Genomic DNA, 20,496 nt, shown 5'->3' on the forward strand with positions numbered 1-20,496 from the left:
GTCAGCATAACAACTTTACACACTGCTAAAGTGGTCCTTGGTTTCATGCAGCTGGCTCTGTCAAGTGGTGTTAGTCGGAGAACTTTGCTGGAACAATTTTATGGGAGGTCAATCAGCCACAGTTCAAGGATCCCCTCAAAACCACTGGCTGGTAAAGTGAGTAACATGTTGACATTTCAATGGGTATAAGGCACATTATACGTAAAGTAAAGTGCATGAATTGTCATTTTAATATTGTTGTCAGCCTTATTTAGTAAAGCGTGACAATTCTAATCTTTAAGCTAATCTGCTGTAAAATTACTCATCTTCCTAAAACATGGGAAGCCTTCAATGATCCTAAAAAACAGATCTGAAACTGGCATGCAGGAAATAAGTTCAATGAGAGTCAAAATTTTTGATCTGTACTTGTTCCAGGTCACATTCATAGGTATAACATATTTCAAAAACATGACAGTTAGACAACAAGCATTTTAGGAAGGAAAGGACAGGAATGGAATACTTTTCTCCCAGTGGGTTTACTTTATTAATACAAACTTTTTTATTGAAGAACGGTTTATCTACATGACCATTTTGCATATGTGTGAAGGTGAATAAAAAAGCAACTCACAGGAATAATCAATTTACCTTAAAGGCATTCTGTATTGGGCTTACTTCCAAGTCTGACACCTGCATGCATGAATCCTGAGGCAGTTGGTATTTTATCGGTTTGAATGTCCCTAATAAAAATATTTCCCTGCACATGTACGTAATAGCTAGCAACTACTGATTTTAATTATTTCTTTAGCTTTTTATTTGTAAAATGAAAATTACATACTTTCCCATAGTAACATGACAAATAGTGTAAAAACCCAGAAAATGTCTCACAATAAGTATTCTATAAATTATTCACTGAAAGAATTAAAACAAGAAATAACACCAAAATGATAAAAAACAAAATTAACTTTTCATAAACAATACACATAAAACACAGTATATTCCCTAAACCATTATGAAGACAACAAAGGTCTTAATTGTAGGACATCATAATAGGAAAGGGGGTGTACTCTGATAGGGAATTTGGTACTGTTATTAAGATCCAGAAAAAGATTTATAATGAGGTATCACAACTTTAAGAAAAATAATCAGTGACATCAAAACCAAATAATTCAGGTCAGGTGCCTAAATTCCAGAGAGTTTAAAATATGCATTGAGTAGAACTATATATCTTGAAACTTGGCCAGGAAGGATGGATGTAAGGTCCACTATTTGCATTATCTCCATATGCATTACCAAAATCAAAGCTGAGGGAGATCCAATGAAATAAATGATCTGGCAGCATTGACAAATGTCTAACTACAGAATATTGGTAAAAATGTAGAACGAATACATTATGATATAGTAAAAAATAAGTTTGTTCCTTCATTATTTATCCATTAGTGAACTTTTGTATCCTAGAAATGTTTCGGAATAGTACAGGACAAAAATATATGCATCATTCAGACTATCAGGAATAAATTATGTTAATGCTCCATTATTTTGTACCACCTAGACAGTATTTTAAACCCAAAATCCTGAATGTACTGGTAGGGGTGGACTTGCATGTTGGCAAAAGTATCTTTTGTAGTTGGGATGAGGTAAGAGAGATCCCCAACTCTATTGCCTATACACAATGATTCAAAGAACATGAGGAAAGAATTAAAAACACTCCCTGTTTAGTGAGAGATAACAGAAAACGTGGACAACTGGAGGGCTCTCTTATGAGTCCAGAGTAACCCAAGGGAGATTTACATGGTGCAATCAAAAAATGATCTATCCTGCAAATAGACTAGTGAGGTTGAAGCCACAAGAAAGGATGGTGCATAGTAGAGTGGCATTGTGAGACAAATCAGGCTGGAAGTTTAAATGAAATGTTTGAGATTGATTACTTCTTTGCCTAAATATTTATGCCCCCCTCTAAAAAAAAAATGGCTTAACTGATTCTGAAGAGCCAATTAGGGCAGAAACATTGCATGCAATATTTGATCCTAAAATTTGAGAGGTACCCACACACAGTAAGTTCTAGCAGAAGGTAAGGTAAGAAAATAACTGGTAATTGCAAAAAAAGATCATGTTCAAAGATGGCCTCCTTCTGATGTGTCCCAACTGGTTGGAGCACCATATTATCCTGGTCAGAGTGAATGGATAATAAAACGGGCTTTAGGGTCAGAATAAAGATAACAGGAAATAAAAGTCAACCTTGTTAAGTGCCACTTAAGCGCAAAAAGTGTCCCCAAAATTAATGCTTTAGCACTCAAAAACACATTTAGAGAGAGTTCTGTTGCAGACTTTTGTTGCAAAGCTGTAGGATAAAGGTAAGTATGGCTCAGGGGTCACCTGGGTCTCTGCTGGATCTGGCTCTGTGTATTAGGAAGCATGTAAATTCATCTTAGATGCATGCTGTCTTCTGATCATCACAGAAGGTAGGATAAAAATGAGCCAGTATTAAGCTGCTGTGAGCCAATGGGGCTGATTTATTAAAGCTCTCCTACACTGGAATGGATAGACTATCATGGGAGAACCTGGGTTATCCAGAATACCTGGAATAGATCTGTCCCAGGGCTGAAAACATTTGCCAAATAATGCCAAATTATTTTTATGAAATCTGTTCCAAGTTTGCTGGGTCACCCCAGTTCTCCCATGATAGTCTGTCTTCATCAGACTTGGAGAGTTTTATTAAAGCAGGTTCAATGCCTGCCAGGGAATGGTCAAGGATAATGAAGCCATGTAAAGGGCAGTGAAGCCCAGGCTAGAATAAAAGCTACACAGAAACATGTCCCACCAAGCCATCCACCAAGCCACATTTGTATTTTTTAGAAACAATCATAAAATAATGCTTGTCAATTAAAAAAAATACTACGTATATATATATCTTGTGCTGAAAGAAGAATCAAGACTTTTGCTCATTTTGTACTCAACAAATGACTGCATCACCTGACTAAAAAAATCCGCTACCAGTAATGTATTTGTGGTCTCAAAGCATTAGAGTGCTCAATGATATCCTTAAAGCTCATCTAAATGTGGAGTATTTTACTAATGTGGTCATGGAAGTAATGAGGTCTACAGACAACGCAGTGTATACACAGAGAAATTACTGCAAATCTTCCAATTACTTGCTTCCCAAGTTCTAAAATAAAAATTGAAGAAGAAGAAAAAAAAAAACATGTCTTACACTTTGAGCCAAGTATAAAATTCCCTCATTATAAGTAGATTTTTTCAGGTCCCCGGTGGGCTACATTCTGACTTCTACTGTCCATAATTTACTACAACAAAAATCTTTTGATGGCTCAGTGAGAAGAATACAACACAGCCTGTATGAAGCAAATAAATAATTCCTTGTAACAAGAGTTGTTGACGAACCTGCTTAGTTTGTAGTACATATCACAATTGCATTATAGATTATGTCTCAGACTCAAATATATATATATATATATATATTTATTTATTTATTATCAATGCTCTGGAGGACTGCTAATGGGATACTGAAGAAATGGTTTTAGTGCCCTTCTTGCGATGTGAATGTGGTAACAATTTAGCATATTTAGAAACATTGGGTATGATAGAAGATAGATTATAATAGGTGAACCTTTGGGATCCTGCAAACCTGGATCTAAAGATTGGTAACCAAAAATCATGAAAATTACTATGTCAAAATAATGACAAGCTTTATTACTAATGTTATGTTATACAATCCTGCATCTACCTCTACCCCTACCCCTATGTAGTGACATGATGATGGACTTTGTAATAGCACTGTGTAATATGTTGACACTATATATAAAAATACAAGTAAATTAATTCCAAAATAGGCCATGTGAACAAAACTATGCTATAAGATACAACTGGCTGGGTAAAGATGGTCTTTAAGAATTTATTACCTTCTTTTCCAGGCATCAGCCAGGATCTAGCTTGACAAGACTTAATAAACAGGGTCAATCCTTCTATAGGAGATTCTAACCACAGAGATCCTAATTTCTGAAATTCGACCAATAACAGCTGAGATAGGCAAACTTATGTGGTGTTAGAATTGTATTTGTTAGCTTTTTCTAATTACCTTTTGAGGATAAGGATATCTGGTTCCATTTTAGCAAAACAGATTTCCTGACTTAGAATAATTGTACTTTATTAAGGGTAGTGTACCTGAGCTGCTTAAAGACTATATAAAAAATGTAATACATTTCAGGTTACCAGTCATTATAAGTTGTGACCATATTAGTTGGTATTAGTTTCCTTGATTTTGATAAGGTGAAACTGCCAGCAAAATACTTATTAGGACTGCAAACTCACCTAATCTCCATAGCATTGGGGCGTTGAAGTTATCTGTAGTCCCCGGAAATGAAGTTAGAGGGGCTTATTGGACTGATAAGTAGTACAGAGAACAGAATATTACTGAACTTTTATGGTAAATGCAGTGTTTTTAAACTGACAAACATGAGAGAGATCTAAGTAAAAGAACATTTTTTTCGTATCTCTTTACTTTATTGTGCCCCCTCTGATAAAGACAAACAAGTTTTTTTTAAATATTATTTAGATGTAAAAGAGCTTTAAAACAAGCTATCACTGACCTATTAGCAGTTTTTGCCTTAAAATAATGAAACCTCAAATATCACAACAAAAAACTTTTAGTTTCAGATGGTTTCTAACTGCTAGGAAACATCTACTGTGTAATTGCATTGAAGGGCAAACATTACCTGAAGACCACACAGCAGATTTTTGGGGTTCTTGTTAGAGTCTTTAGCAACCTTCTTTCGGAGGGCCTTAAAGAGCTCTGTTAATCTTGGTATGGCAACACCACATACATCAAAAGCAAAGAGAACACCAGACCCCTGGTATCAAAGGTTTAAAGAAAACAATTTTCACCAGCACCCCCTAAGAAGGTTCATATTATTAGCACCCAATAGGAAACACCCAATTCTAATATAAAAAGGAATGGAAGTGGTAAAATTTAGGGATATGCTTTTTCCCCCACCTAAAAAAAAATTTACATTTTGAGAATAAATACAGCATGTGAAGTTTATGTACCATTTGCATGTATAATTCCTGTCTGTAGGCAAGATTTGAATGAAGATTTATCACTTGCTTGTTCAACTTTGCTAAAATTCTAAATTTCAATGGAGATGTACATACTTTTTTATATGACTATGTTCTATGCAATGAACCTAAAATAATTCAAAAGTTGATCATCAAATTCAAATTATACAATAAAAAGTCCATAGTGGCCATCTTTTCAAGGTAATTGCAGTCTCTAAACCTAGTAGTGTCATCAAAATTGCTGGGGCGGTCAGGGAATACACAGCGCTACATGGCTTTCAATCTAAATCAGTCCACCACACAGTGTTGATGTTGTAGTGTATACAATTACATGGACTCTATTCATTGTTGACATACCGTAAACACTTTAGCATTAACATAGCTGATGGTCTATGAAAATGTGCTACTATAGATTGCTTTAAGAAAAAAAGCTGGATGCTTTTCTAGAATACCTGGGTAATAATGCTTTAAAGTAAAGATAACAGACTGTTGATCCGGGGAACATCGGATTGCCTCATGGAATCAGGAAGGATTTTTTTTCCCGTTGAAGCAAATTGTACCAGGGTTTTTTTTGCCTTCCTCTGAACCAACTACGTCTTATAGGGTTTTATATCTGGGATATGTTTATTTCCCTAGTGGTTGAACTTGATGAACTTATGTCTTTTTTCAACCTAACCTACTATGTAACTATGATTTGTTGTTGCAACTTATCAGATCCCAAGAGTTGCTTTCATTGGCTCAATGCAGAGTGGGGACCTTTATATAGCAGGTTTATTGGCACAATATAAGTGTTCAAGATAGAAGTTCCTAAATTCACAGCATTGGTCATTTTCATTTTTTAGTATTACCAGCATGCCTGCCCAACATCATAATTGAAGGTTGGGCTGTGACAACCATCCACTGCATACTAGTTATTCTAGGGCTACAAATGACAGCCTGGGAAACCCAGAAGTCAAAGTGAATAAGATCAATAGCTTGTTAAAATGTTTAAATTGTTCTTTATATTTAAATATTTCCAGTGAAACCTAAATAATTTATTTACTAAATCGGTTTACTTAAGCCCAAACATAATTTTAGATTAGCCTAAATACAGCTTCAAAGTCTGGAATCCATAATTTATTAGCAATCTTGTTTCATAAAGGATAGAAAAATAATTTTGCCATAATTCTCATTAAAGTCTCTAATGACTAAGGCCCAGCATTTTCTGGCTTTGGTTTGATTGAGAGCCTTTTCATCCACACACTGCAATGGAAATGTAATACCAAGCTTGGAAAAGATAAAACTGCAGTTCAAATGTACCTGAAATTAAGTCTGAATTATGACCTCAGAAGCATACTGAGCTAATGTCATAAGCATGCTGCATTTGCTTACTGAATAATGTCAACACCTGTCCTAATAAAAATACATAAGGTCCCAAGGTCTTTCCCTAAATCCCCGAGTTCCAGAACATTTTTTTTAATTTGGTGAGATTTTTATGCATGTTAATTTTAAGCATTCATAGTCTCCTCTTAATGTATACATCAGTTTGTTAGGAAAGATAGGGCTTTCATTTGGTAGAACCATTTGGATGCATCTATTTTTATTCCCTTATTTTTAATTGTGAATGAATAGACAAAAGGAAATAGATGTAAAAAAGGAAATATGAGAAGTATTGCTTTTTGATGTACATAGGGTAAAATTTGAACAACATTGAGTTTTCGTTTGTGAACATTTGGTGCTTGTGCAGTAAATGCTGCTAACATTCAGTCTCTTTGGGACCAAGCAATTAGCTATGGAATGAAATATTGTATATAATAATGAGATTTATTAACAGTGTGGGGGGAGTGACTCTAACTATCTTGTCAGTAATTGATCTGCCAGCCCTATAATAAGTCAAAATGAAGAAATAATGAGAAAAGACTGGGGTTTACTTTGCAAAAAGAGATATTCAAATATATTCATTTATATATCATCCAAAGTGCAAATCACAATAGGGATCAATTACAAAAACAAAAAGAAGTGATATAAAATACATTCAGTCTAAGTCATCCCTGAACTGCTATAGGTAGGGAAATGCATTGCTTACTAGACAATCAGTTGACTAAGCCGACTAAGAGTTGCAACAAGTGTAGAAAGGAGGCTCAGTTTTCTCTATACTGACGCGTTTCGCCAGAAGGCTTCTTCAGGGGATATAGGTAGAGAGTCAGAGCAACTATATGATGGAATATAATAAACAATTTAGAAAATCATCCCGTAAGTACACAAATATTTTATAACAATATTCCAATGCAAAGAACAGTGCAAATATCATAGCTTTACTATGACTATTGAATATACCATAGTCAAATCTAAAACAGAACAAATTAATAAACAGAGATGATGGTAATATACATATGGATGAAAAATCAGTCAGGGAAACAGGTATTAAACAGGGTATTAATACCATAAAATATATGTAAAGAGATGTTTGTATAATATGTGTAGCTTAATAAAAGGTGTAGGAGTCTATCAGGATGATTTATAGCTAATTGTGACCGATGTACAAAAGAAGGTATTCAACATTACAACTTAAATTCAGGCTGCTTACAGTTTGTTTGAACTTTTAAACAGAGAAAACTATTTTTTTACTTACTCAGTACACAAAATGACTGGCAGAAGTGGTATGAACTGGTGGTGGGAAGGAAAAGACTGCAATATCCCTATCAAACCGGAGATGCAAGAAACAGTCGCCTGGGCTGTTTAACCCATGATATGCCAAAATTCTTCCAAGCAGATACATTCAAAGAATTTGATTTCAGAGTATCCAAAATCAGGTATGGGAAGAGGTTTATTTATCCTTATCTGTAAAAAATTATTAAATCAATGGGCGACAACTGTTTGTCTAGTAAGCAAGGCATTTCTCTACCTATAGCGGTTCAGGAATGCCTTAGACAATGTCTTTTATATCACTTTTTGTTTTTGTAATTGATCCCTATTGTGATATACACTTTGGATATTATATAAATGAAAATATTTGAATATCTCTTTTTGCCAAGTAAACCCCACTCTTTTCTCCTTATTTCTTCAATGAGCTTTCTTTAATAAACATTTTATATTTTTAATTGACTTTTCTAATTTTATTTCACGGTTAATTTTTTTAAGCCATTAGAGACCTGATTCAAATGCCCCCCCCAGCTCTTCAGTAGTAGACTAGTGATCCATGTGCTGTCTGCAATCAGCAAATAAAAACATTATGATCTTTAGAGTAAAACCTTCCCTGTTGTGCCTAAAAATTACAAACAAGCTATTCTGGCTTTTCTAACCTTCTAGGTAGTTTTCTTTTACATACTGTGCCTACATTGCCATTTCAAACTAATTAGGAAATTTGTGGTGCAGAAATATTCCACATAAAAGGTTATGATTGTTTATGCTTTAGAACAAGATGAACCGTAATTTTTTTATGAAAGCATTTCCTGATTAAAGTTTAAATTATTCTTAACAAAAAAAGGTGTACCAGTACGGCAAAGCAATTTTGGCTGATTAAAGTATATAGAAAACATAACAAAGGAGGGTAAAAGGGTAATAGCATAATTACCAATAAGCTATCACATTTTACTGCTGTAATTTGTACAAACAAACTACTAGGTTATATATCTGACTGAGAAGACAAACTGAATATGATAAACCAATTAAGGGTAAGCAGAAATTAAACAAAATTATTAAAATCCACCCTCTCATATTAAAGCTGACAAGACCTGCAAAAGTTCAAACAAATTGGTCTGTTGCCTACAGTGATACAGGGGAGGCCCACTGGGACAGAAAATGTGCGACCCTGTACACGGCTATAGAACAGAGATGACAGAATCTTCTAAACCTGGGACAAAAGCGGTCTTTGGTTAGGAGAGAGGTGAAATTTAATGGCAATTCCTAATGTACCCAATGTAGAGCATCTAGAAAATGGATAAAATGTGTGTTTTAAAAACACCCATTGCATTTAAACAGAGTGTCAACACCAATTACCAGTATAAAATGAGATGCTTTTTAGTTAACAGGTGCATGTGGGAGGCTAGGCTGCCCCATCTCTTAAGGAGAATAAGAACATAGAGATACAGACTGGTTTCTACCAGTACCAGTTTTACTATCGTTCCAGTGAAAGAAGGATTTCCTACACTGCTAAAACTGATGAAGCAGCTTGTAAGGCTGCAAAAGGTCTTCAACATTACAAGAACGAGTCCAGTTGAATATTTCATACCTTATCTCTTATTGGAAGACAGGATCCTGGAGCAGTCCATCATTACGTTGACACTGCCTTGATTATAGGGAGCTTGTATCAAGTCCAAGGGCATATGGGCAAGTATGAAATAGGCCCAATGTCAGCAGATGGAAATATGCGAATGCTGAATCCAAAAAGATAATTATGTTTTGTGAGGATGAGAATAAAATGTATAATCCTTGGTGGATGGACAAAGTAACCTCCAAAAACCAATATTTGTAGACTAAAAAATTTTTTGGAGAAGGAAAATTTGCAATTGGGATACACGGGGGAGAAATGGAAGGGAAAGACAAACCAGAAAAACTAAGTAGCAAAGAACCAAGAAAAAAAAGACAAAGAAAGCATGGGGTCCAACCCACCCATAATTCTCACGAACGGTTGTTAGGCTAGGGAAAGTTAACGAGAGGAAGTGCATAACCATGCAGAAGCCTTTCACCTAGCCCAACTCACTCAATATTACAAGCTCTAAACTTTGGAATACAACACACGTGAATGAACATGTAACTTTCACTAATGAAAAAATTACAAACAAATGCAAATAATACACATAAAAATGTATCTAATCAAAAAGAATAGACAATCAAAGGCCTTCCATAGTATGCACCATAAAGCTAGACCAGGGGAAAGAGCAGTCATGGTACCTGAACATAGTAATTACCAGATCTACAAAACTGTGAATGAACTCTTCCTCTCAAACAGACTAACTAAACCCTGATGACAGATTACAAGGTATCATAATTAACTAGGATTTAGGCAGAGCATGTAGTCTTCTAGTCAAGATTCCTGAGCAGGGCGATTCTCCAGTGATCTTGACCCTTGTTGACCTTGCCATGTATGTACTGGACCCTGGAGGGAAGTGAAGTCCAAGGTAAGTTGCAACCAGTCTATTAACACTGGTCAACAAACAATTTCTTGACAGAATAATGTCATTTTAGGTTATGTTTGATGCTCAGAATATAAATATGGTATTGGTTTTGCTAGATTGGCTCTAGATTTCAAAATAATGACCTCAATAAAAACCTCATAGAAAACTAATGAAACATGAAAATTAAGCAAAATGAAACTAAATATGCCTACGTATACAAAATTAAATTTTTGAAATACTTAATGTCAATATATTCTATTTTCATTATATTTACAGAACTAATCACAAAGAAGTCATTGAAAAACTCTATTTGTATGAATTCCTTTTAAGCTGATGATCAGGACAATCACCTTGAAGGCTCCAGCAGTAGTCTGTCATCATGTGTCTATCCCATCTGCCCTGATACCTTTCTTCCATCACCTTTTATTTCTTGATGGAACCTCTCCCCCTGTTCCTCTCTGAAATCGCCAAGGTTTTCCGGAATTTTTTGCTCATAGTAGCACCCAAAAAGTGACATAGCTGTGCCAGGCAGAAGCTTTAGTATCAGTCATGTAACTTGTGAAATTTGAATCATTTATCATTTCCTATTATAAATGTGTGCCCTGGAGATTATATCACAGAGGCTCCCAGGTCTTGTGGGTTTGTGGTCTCTTCTATATCCTTTTTATGAGCAGCCTCTGAACCGATATGTTCTTGTATGTTTGCCTGCCGAATGGTCTTAAGCTCTGGGTCCATAACAGAAGAAAATGGGGAACCTACCTGGTAGTTAACAACAGGCAGAGCTAGTGGCAAGTTATGAAACAATAACACTCATGGTGACCTAGTATCAATGTTAGACTGGTATTCTGGTCTAGCAGGTGATGCCTGTCCAGACAGAAAGCAGATATACTAATACTGCTTTAGCAGCTCTATGCAGGTTGCATCTCCCAGATTTGCTTCAAGCCTGTGTCCAGGGGGCCAAGGCTGAATGACTGTCTCTATTACCCACCCATTATGCGGTGTGGGGTGTCACTTGAGCCCTCTGATGTACTATAATTAGTATTCATGGGCTTCAAATCGGAATGCAGATTGGCCAGGTACCCTTAATGTAAATGTAAATTTTTTTTAGCTCTAATTTAAAACCTTTGGGTATAGGTTAATCCTTATAATCTAAATCTCTTATTTGCTTCTCTCTGGTCTGGAAAATATACCATTGAAAGCACTCTGACCTATCTGTTGGAATTTGCAAAAAAATAAAAAACTGTTAAGCATGTCAGAAATGTAGTCATGTAAAGAATTTTTGAGTTCTCTAGGAGTCTAATTAGCTCTTCTATTATCAGAATAGCCCTACTATAAAAATATGTCTATATTGACAAGAATTAAAGAGGACTGAAAACCTTTCTTTATAAAGTGTTCACAAATGTACAATACTGTTCTGTAGTACCTTTGCCTATTTTCAGGAGTCTGCACTACATAATTGCATATCATGATGTGGATTACATGGACCTTTCGTGCTTTTCTACCTAAAGCACTAGTTTGGTCACAGTGTAGCAAACTACATACCTACATACTACAACTAGGATTCAAAAAGTAAACACCAATGAGTGGCACTTATGATATCCTACTAACACCAAGAAAGGGTTTAGTATGACTTGAATTGACATACACCACAAAGTCTCACAAGCTTTATCCTTTAGCCTCCCGCCTCGTTCCTACTTATTTCTAAGAATTGGCAACCAAGTTTGTGTGGGCCCACCAAATGTAATCTTCCTTTGGGCCTTGCAAAAGCAACCTTGCCCCAGGTCTTTTAAGTGTCAAAATATAGCCTTGACTGAAGAAAACCGTTCATCAGCCAGATTATAAACCCGATTCAATGTAAAATTATTCCAAAACCCCAGATAACCAAGGCTGACTAGGCCATCAAATCTGTTTTTAAACCATTTAAACAAAGCAATTGGGGGCACATGTACAGCTGTATTTATTACCCAAAAGTTTATAACAACAACAAATTTTAAACTTGGTTTTATCGGTATGAACTGGCATGGAAAGAGAATGAAAGTCTTACAATGAGGACACTTTTTCCAGTAAAAAAAAAATGGGGATTTTTCTTGCATGAGATTTCCTTTTACATGACCTATGGGGAAAATTCCACAATAGTACACAGATGGTAGGGAAATCCCGATGGTTTTTAGCTATTCCTATTTAAAAAAAAAAAAAAAAAAAAAAAAAAAACTCACACTTAAGGAAACACTCATGAAACACTAGTGAGCCCTTGGAAAAGATTTAATAAAATGGCTTACAATTAGACTTTTTTTATAAAGAAGATTACTATCATAGTTTATATTAAGGTAATGTCATTCATAAATCCAAAGGAGAAGCTTACATCTTAATTATCTATTGCTGTGTCTTTTTTTTACTGTAGACTGCATTGAAGCTGATATATCTGAATAACCAAATGTTATGAAGAAATAGAACTTCCCGTTACATCCCCTCTTCCTATTACCCTTTTTGAGGTCTCATAGCGGACTTTAGTAAAGAAAATCTTTCTAGACATGTGGTCTGCTGTCGTTGACTTTTTATTCTGCAAATACTACAGTTCTGAGGTTCATACTGACACTCATCAGCAAAAAGTGAACTTCTGACTTTGAATTTTCTGGTATATTTGTTTTGAGTAAGTAACAAAAAATGTAATATTGTCAAAGGGTAAGCAAAACAGCTAATTAACTAGTCTTCTTACTAGAAGATTGACGATAAAAGTTCCCATAGAGACAGTTGCCATTCTGATGGAGAGTCTTCCAGGTCCATGTGTTTCAATGGCAGTAATTGGATCTCCACCATGGGAAAATTTCAGGTAATGTCAGATTCACTGCATTATAGACCACAGAGTTAGGAAGAAGGCCAGGTGCTTTTAGGTGTTTTTTTTTTAGGAACAAATCTTTATTGTAGGAACTATCGCTCTGCCCAAAAAAAAAGAAATATTAATATAATTAATATAATACTTTTCACCCAATGATTATACATCAAGGCTGTATTTATTTAAACTATAGTATACATTAAACTATATAATATAGAATAATCATATAAAACACAGCCTGCTGAATGGTGGCCAAGATGCCTTGGTGTACATTAGTATAGCTATGAACACAAGCTGGATTTCTGTAGCCAGTAGAATGGACAAACACAATGTTAAAATCATTGGAGAGAGGACAAGTGAGAGAGAGGACAAGTGAGAGAGAGGACAAGTGAGAGATACTCCGTTGCGTCCTATGTCATCCCTGGCTGATCATATAGTAATCTGGCTGCAATGTGAAGTAAACAAAGTATGTTTCATCCTTTCCTCAATTTCAGAACAACAAAGGGCAACAAGCGCTAAACTTGGCTTTGACACAGTACAAACCAGCATGCTGTGATCAAACTGTAGCAAAAGAAAGCACAGATAAAACAACTTAACTGTGATGAATGATGAATGATCAATGTACTTTAAATGTAAAGCTATGGGAGTGCTTTTTAGAATATTCAAAAGAAGCACCATAGAAGCAGATGTTCTAAGCTAGTGGAGACTAGGGGTACCAACTATAAGGTGGGGAAGCATTTTAGGGAATCAGTCACAACCAGCCACAAGTGTAGCAGCTAATTAAAGATGGTGTCTGAAAAACTCGAGTGAGAATCTGACATGTATGTAGCAGTCTCCTGACATTGTTCATGGTTCCATCAGGACAGATCTATCAGTCCTGGGGAATGACCACTATACAAGGTCAAGGGAGTGGAGCACAGTGGGATGATGCTCGCTCATCCTCCCCCCACCCCTCTTGATAGAACAGAAAGACCCTGTGTGTACAGCGCTCGTTCTTTCATCTGTCACTCTCTGCCGCTGCAAATGATCATGAATGATATGTGTATACGCAGCCTTAGTGTTGGTAATTATTGTGATTAATAATGCTAGATTCACATGCAGGAAAAAAATGTATATTAAAATATATAAAAAATTAAAAATATAAAAAAAATATTTACGTTGCCTGAGGTAAAGGTAAGCATTATAAAGAATGGAATTTATCGTGTTACAATAACCTAATGTTTGTCCTCTTTATTCCCCTTGAATAAAACCCTAAAAGCAAAAATTTTTGTACCACTTCCTAGAACACATCATCACACCACATTGCCTTTGAAAGGCATTGTTACCTTTGCTACTTTTCTTTGATTACTTTGTTTAAAACCATAACATCCATTATATGTAAAATTATCAGTGCAATAGTATTTCTTCACATGGGTAGCCTAGAGAGCGGCAATAGGTTACCACCTTAAGTTAGCTTTTGCCTATGTGCCATGTCTCACACATCAAGTTACCAGTTATTATGTAAAGAATCCTGTTTAGACAAGCAGGCAGCCACATTGTGCTCCAAGTTAATAATGATTTATGCCTATTTTTCTGTCCTGCAGCTTATTATATAAATTAACAGACAGGTCATTGGAACAGTTTTGGTGCAGCAAACAAAGATATGGTTGTTTTTTTAATAAAAAGCAAAATGTTTTTTTGTTTTTTTTTTTCTGGAAGGCACTACCTATATTTCCTATCCATCCCTGTTTGATTTAAAGGTCAAACAAATGTCAAAACCCTAAACCAGCTTTGCTTGCTTTACACATACATTTGAAGAGAATTTGTTACTCAACCAACAGTATTAAGTCAGCTTTTGTTCAGAGGAGAAAATCATACCCAAAATGCTAAGCCATCTGGTCCTCCTGAGATCCATCTGTACTCATTAGAAAGAAGGCATAAAAGACAATATGTGGTACAATATGTGAATGAATGACATCACAGGGAAGTCATGTAACTAAAAGCTGTAAAGCAATATAAAACATACACACAGAAAAAAAAACGGCTAGAGCTAGTCCATGTACCTACAAAATATTACATTTGGTACGCAATTTAAAATATTCCCTAACGAGATTGAATAAAAAGGCAATACTCACAAACAGCAATAGATGATGACCAATAATACACACAGTTTTAAAGCAATAAATGATGAACAACTATTATACACAGTTATAAAGCAATAGATGAAAACCAATTAATATACACAAACAGGTTATAAAGCATGCATGGTTTATCCTGAATGTATATACTGTGCTTTGCTCGTATAATAAAAATGGATTTTATGTTAGAATAGGTGATTTAAAAAAGCAACAAATCATTCCCTAAAAGTCTAACAACGTCAATTCAAAGCCAAAAAGAATCTGTCAAAAAAAGAAGTTGTATTGCATTTATGGTGCCTGACTCTCAGTATCTTTAGTGAGAGCCCACTGTGAATAAAAAAATAAAATTACTTGGGAAAGCTGCAGCATAAAATCAGCCTCAGTTTATAATGCAAAATGCAGAATGCAGATAGCAATCTTTAGTACCCATTCATTTTTATTACTGCGCTGCACGAAAGTACCCAACCTCAAGTCTTGTCACCAAATAGCTGTCATGCAATCATTGTAATTATATCTAATACCTCACCATTCAATTCAAATTTTACAATAAACATGAAATACAAAAAATACAGGTATATTATATATATTTATATTTTTATGTATTTTTGTTTCGGATAGAATAAGGTTTCTTTACAACCTATTTTCTGTAAATGGTATTTTCCTTTTTTCAAAACTTGTATAACTAGCACCTTATATTAATGATCTTCATTTCATCTAGGTGATTTGTATTTGCACTTATTGAAATGTTTACACATGTATTTTCCTGAAATTTTACTGTGGAACACAAAGGAGTGTGTTTACACATATAGCTTTTATTGAGCACATTAAGGGTTCTGTTTATAAGACAGGGAATCTGACCGCCCCTCAAAACATTCCCTGGTGGGAATCAGTTACTGTCATTAAAACTCATGGAACTGGAAGGTTCCCTCAAGGAAATGTCTGATTCCATGTTTTATAAATAAAGTCCCTATAGGAATGTCATTATATGTAACAGTTTTAGTTTATATTCACCATATGACATATGGTGATGGATATATGGATATGACATACCATAAAGGTTCATTTTAAATTTTTGATGCATGACATTCAAAGGCCCATTGCTAGGAATAGCACAAAACATTATCACATGTATCCAAAGCAATGAAAAATATACAGGATATCATACATGGGTAAGTAAGCTGCATACCCTGGCATATAAAATACTAAGTAACCTTTTTGTAACTAAAAAGTAACCTTATTGGCTATCTAGCATAGTAAACTGGCTTCAAAAGACTTGTTCAAAAATTGTTCACATATGTAATTCATGGTTTGACTGGAATTCCACTTTATAGGGTTGTTCATATTTTAAACTTTGCAGTTTATGATTGCAATTCAGTCTCCAGGCTGTGAATCAGAAAACTGTGCATCTTAAACATTCTCCTATTTTTTTTCCCCAATGTAAAAAAGCAATATGGCATTGCAGATCTACAAGTACATATAAATATTGAATATTTTCCACTTTAATATTATTATTATTAAACAGGATTTATATAGCGCCAACATATTACGTAGCACTGTATTTCTTAACATACCATATTGAATCACTGAATATTCCCATACCAATAGAAGACCAATAAGTACAACTTCCTTCAATCAAAGCAAAGGTAATGGAAATTCCTGTATTATTACCAAATAATAATTATATTTATTCTTTTAAACCATATTAATATGCAGAAATAAGTATTAGATGTTTTTTTAGATTGTAGATTGTTTTTACCCATTGAAAAAATATTAAAAACATTGATAAGGTATCAGTAAAGGTATAACAACCATGCAGGTGCCAAAACAGATCAGATATCTAAAAAAAAATAACGTTACAATGTAAAATTCTACAGGCAAGCAAAATAAAGAACTTACCAATCCAACAGGCGTTTGCTTGTACTTGCATGAGTATGTGCTGCATGATATAGTTTGCTTTTGATCACAACCTTCCTATTGTCTGCCAATAGCACAAACTTAAATAAACATTTTTTCATGTTTGATTGTGACAGATGTCTTCAAAATCAAAACCAAAAGAAAGTTTATCTGACTCAATGTGGAAGAATGACAGCATTTTAGATGAAGGTAATTTTCCTTTATCATATAGATAAGGTGTACTGTGTTCCTTGTTGTAAAGCCTACAAATGCCTGCCTGAGCTGTTTAAAGCGGCCCACGAAAAACAAAAATGCCACAAATTAACAGGCCGGTATTGTTTTAGGAATCCATTGGCACAAAAAGAGTGGAATGCCTTTCGAATGAGCTGCCTTTCCCTTTGAAAGAGTGAAGAAGTACAACAGTGCAGTTGTCAGCAGTGCTAATCATATCAGCAAAGCCTCTTTTCATCTGCACACCTAGGTGACCGCTGCACTAGGATTAGCTGTTGCTGCATTTAGTACAGTAAAGAGTTTATCTTCATTGTGTTTAGTGGATGATTGTGAAGACATTCCTCCTGTGTAAATTTTCCTTTGTATACCGCCACAACGCACTGCCTCACTTGATTCCTTTCCAAATCTAGAATTTAGTCTCGTGCTGTAAGAACATTAGTGACTGTCTGTTGAAAAGCTAATGGTCTATGTCATGTTTATCAAAGCCAGCAGAGAGATCATGCATTCCAGGCATCCGTTGCCCCCAGAGACCAAAGCAAAAAAATCAAACACACATTCTGTTTTTGTGCTTTCAAGGACATCATTCTACTAATTTATTAACATTACTTAATAAATAATACCACCCCAAAAAAGGCTACCAAGTAAAACCAATGTCCTGTGTTGTATAACAGGAAAACATGTTTACCTTGAGGAAAACTATGCATACCCTCTAGGGAAAATTAAAAAAAAAACTGCTGAATGACTCCGAAGCCCAACTAAACCTAAGATGTAACAAGAAAGAAATGTAAGAAGAAAATAGGTGGTATCCAAATGTAGGTCCTCAAGCTGATAACTTAATATAGCCATGAGAGGTTCTGGCTATGTGAATAGGTGCAAAGCTATAGCCAAATACAGCTACATAATAGGCTTCTGAAGTTAGGATCTCACTCAAACTTTTTATTATGGGAACTCTTGAAATAACTTTCAAGTATTAGGTAACCCCAACTACAATTTTTTTTTTTGAATCTTGCGCTCGTGTTCAAACACGAACCCCGTGCTCAGTAAAAAAGTGAAAGTGCAAAAACACCCCACAAAAAAACGTGCACTGGGGTACAATTTGTGATTCCTCCTTCAAAGAGGAAGGGCCACCCAATATCCCCAGACCCTCGGAAGCGAGGCTCCAGACGAGGGCTGGGTACTGAGCCCACCCAGCCGAAGCTGGGATGGACTTACTTGCCCCTCTGGCGGAAGCCAGACAGGGGCCTTTTCTCTATGAGACCGCCTACTACAATTACTATATCCGCAGCCCACAATAAATTAGCGTGGTCACTGAGAAGAATGCCTTTTACATTTCTGGTTATTGGGAAGAATATCACCCTTACAGATAGCCAAAAAGATCATTGCTCAAGGTATACCTAAAACCTCTGGAACAACCTTAGGGTTCCATGAAACCCTGGTTGAGAGACACTAATCAAACTGCAAAACATTTAGTTTACTTACACAACTTGATTTGTTATACTTGATGTATTGGGTACCACATCCCAAAACAATGGATTTATACATTGTTTTTGGAATTGTACAGCTACCACATTTCAAACAAAAACTTTTGAAAACTATTTGAAAAAAATGTAATTCAACACACCCAATATTTGTACACATTAAAAACCATCATTCCACCCACCAACCTCTCAACATGTTAGGTGGGGGGTGGATATATTCCCTTTTAAAATGTTACTTAGGACCATATATTGCAAACAATAGCCAGGGTTACTTGAGGGAAACGAAGAGCAGCCGCTCAAGATGTGGTACCTTTGGGTCACTTAAGATTAGCGCCCAGTGTGATTCACCTTTCTGAGCAAGTGCAGTGAGGTCAGAATGTATAGGAAACAGTCTATTAGAAGGACCAAATCACTCAACACAATAGCTAATGTTATTACACATCTTATAATAAGGGCATCTGCTTGACAGAAATGATGTGGTTGTGTTAACACCATGACTACTATGCTTTACCATAAATATATAAATCCAATCACATAGGTTCAGGAAGAGTTTCCTATAAACTGAAGAAGGAAGAATATTACATTACCATTGCAGTTCCTGAGCACTACAAGCTAGAGACTAATTGAACACACACATATATATATATATATATATATATATATATATATATATATATAGAGATTATGTTACACATTACATTACAGCCTAAACCAGATCTTACCATCTGATCACAAAGCACAAGCATGAGGACACACAAATCTGATGTCTTTCTGGTAATGTTTTTTGTTGTAGTTTACATTACTGTAATTGCCAGTGGGAAAGACAAAAGTAATGGCTCAGCTAATAATGGTTTAATGTGCTTTTCAAAAACAAAATTATCATAAAAGCTGCAATCAAGTACATTATAGAGATTTGTGCTCTCCTGATTTTTGTCAAGTAAAAATAGCTAAGTGGATGTAATATAGAAATCAAGGACTCCTAAAGCAGCCAGGCGGTGCATACATATGGCAGGCTGCTGAACACCCAAATGAAGCATCAAGGAAAAACTAAATGGAATATGAACAGTCTCTATTGAGAGATTTATTCCTTTTTGGGCAGGTTAACATTAACCCTCTTGCTTTTTATGGATTGATTATTGGGAAAGTTATCACTTGATCATATTTGTTTTAATGCTATAATGATAGTAATGTTTAAAGAGAAATCAATTAATCAACTTGCAATTGGTCAAAGTAAATCAACCACTCTCAGGGACTATGGGCCATTGTAACAGTAGTGCCCATAATGATATTTTACATCTGGGGGTACACTGTCCAGTCATCCAATGCATACAATATTCATTGATTTTGACTGGGGTCCATTCACACAAAGGGGGTCTACATATAAATATTTTCACAAAAATGCCATGGGTAGAAATAGTGTATAGATAAGTTAATGTACCAGATCTGCTTAAAAACAGGCAAACTATTAGTATTTTTTATAAGATAAAAAAAATACCCTATTTAGCCTTGTATAAACAGCCTGTAAAACAAAATAATTAAATGCATGATATGCTACAGTTGTATTGGTAGTCACTTACTTACAACACCAAATAGGATAACTTAGCATTTGTTGAAATTGGGATCCAGAACTATGGAGTTTAATGTTAATTAATACAAGTGAATGATTGAAATTCAGGGTGAATACATATGTTATCTGGATCACAGGTCCCCAAACGGTGGGCCGCAGCTCTGGCCGGTGCACCCCCCAACGGGGTTCTCCTGACGCACCATCCACAGCCGTGGACCATGTCTCCCGGAGACAT

The 20,496-nt window shown here is 35.4% G+C and overlaps 1 protein-coding gene across 1 annotated transcript in view; it reads right to left on the bottom strand.

Annotated features, from left to right (window-relative positions):
* The window catches only part of CAMKK1 (calcium/calmodulin dependent protein kinase kinase 1), a 91,091-nt gene extending 73,187 nt beyond the window's left edge, over positions 1 to 17,904 (bottom strand). The window contains exon 1 of the mRNA XM_072415617.1: positions 16,989 to 17,904. The gene's annotated coding sequence lies outside the window, so the exon portion shown is untranslated. The remainder of the gene's footprint in view (positions 1 to 16,988) is intronic.
* Positions 17,905 to 20,496: the final 2,592 nt, after the last annotated feature.

The sequence above is a fragment of the Pyxicephalus adspersus genome, chromosome 1 (assembly GCF_032062135.1).
Source record: "Pyxicephalus adspersus chromosome 1, UCB_Pads_2.0, whole genome shotgun sequence".
In the NCBI taxonomy this organism is placed as follows: Eukaryota; Metazoa; Chordata; class Amphibia; order Anura; family Pyxicephalidae; genus Pyxicephalus; species Pyxicephalus adspersus.